Source organism: Otolemur garnettii, unplaced genomic scaffold, assembly GCF_000181295.1.
Source record: "Otolemur garnettii isolate 467f Iridium unplaced genomic scaffold, OtoGar3 scaffold00049, whole genome shotgun sequence".
In the NCBI taxonomy this organism is placed as follows: Eukaryota; Metazoa; Chordata; class Mammalia; order Primates; family Galagidae; genus Otolemur; species Otolemur garnettii.
The window spans coordinates 4,491,914-4,493,352 of NW_003852444.1; the positions used below are offsets into that span (position 1 = coordinate 4,491,914).

The 1,439-nt window shown below is 39.3% G+C and overlaps 1 protein-coding gene and 1 pseudogene across 1 annotated transcript in view; both read left to right on the top strand.

Moving 5' to 3' along the window:
- LOC111725858 overlaps positions 1 to 953 on the top strand; it is a 4,193-nt pseudogene extending 3,240 nt beyond the window's left edge.
- The window catches only part of SLC37A3 (solute carrier family 37 member 3), a 54,873-nt gene that overhangs the window by 25,501 nt on the left and 27,933 nt on the right, over positions 1 to 1,439 (top strand). The window lies entirely within an intron of this gene.

Genomic DNA, 1,439 nt, shown 5'->3' on the forward strand with positions numbered 1-1,439 from the left:
AAAAAAAAAAAAAAAATCCTGGGCTTAAGCAGTCTTCCTGCCTCAGCCTTCATAGGAGCTGGGACTACCCAGTTATGTGCCATCGTTCCTAGCTAATTTTTTTTCTTTTTCTTTTCTTTCTTTCTTTTTTTTTTCCAGTTTTTGGCCCAGGCTGGGTTTGAACTCACCACCTCTGACATATGGGGCTGGTGCCCTACTCCTTTGAGCCACAGGCACAGTCCAATGCCTGGCTAATTTTTGTGCTTTTTGTAGAGACTGGATTTTGCTCTCACTTAGATTGGTCTCAAACTCCTGACCTCAAGCAGTCTTTTTTACCTTGGCCTCCTAAAGTGCTAGGATTACAGGTGTCGACCACTGTGTCTGGCTTCTCTATCTTTTTTGAGACTTGGTGATTTAGTTTAATCTTCTTACTATTAAGGGCAAGGAAAGTGAGGCCAAAAATTATTCATGTGACTGGCCTAAAGTTACTTGACAAGGGCTCCAATAAGATTCAGATGAATAATGCCAAATTTTGGAGTGTAAGTTAAATTGAATATTTTTTCTGCTAAATCTTCAAGTACTTGTTAGATTATATTTGACTTTGTGTGTGATGTGGGCCATGAGATAAAGATATAATAGGTACTTACTAAAGTGTCATCCAGGCCACTCAGGAAGAATAGGCATACTTGATTTGTAAGTTGGAAAGTAAGTTGAAATAACCAAAAACTTTTCTTTGTTATTCATCATTGTTTGTGATGGTCCTTTTTCAGAAATGTTACTAGTTTGGATTTTTATTATTTTTTCTAGATAAATACTTTGTCAGATGTATATTTGTCTCATTGATGTTTCTATCTCTTTTGTGTGCAGACCAGTGTATGCACCAGACATTATGCAACTATGTCAGGGTTCAGTGCTTGCTGTGGCTGACTCTTCAGTTTTCTGGCTTCCATAGTTTCATCATGGGAGTTAACTAGCTTGTTAATGATCTGTAACATTGTGAGAGTTCATCCATATGAAGTCTCTGGTTTGAACAAGCACCCCTTAGAAAGAATGCTCTGATTATATTTCAGTGTTAGAGTGATCTCTCTTTCATTCTAACTCTAGTGTCACTGGTTTAATGGAATTGTACTGTAAAAGACATTCCCCTATGATAGTTCAGTTTTCTTTTGGAGTAGATGATACTGTGTTCATGTGCTATTTTTTTCATTAAGATTTTTTTTTTCTTTTTTTGAAACAGAGCCTTAAGCTATTGCCCTGGGTAGAGTGCTGTGGTGTCACAGCTCACAGCAATCTCCAACTCCTGGGCTCAAGCAATTTTCTTGCCTCAGCCTCCCAAGTAGCTGGGACTATAGGCGCCCACCATAACCCCTAGCTGTTTTTTGGTTGTGGTTGTCATTGTTTGGCAGGCCCGGGCTGGATTTGAACCCACCAGTCCTGGTGTATGTGGCTGGTGCCTTAGC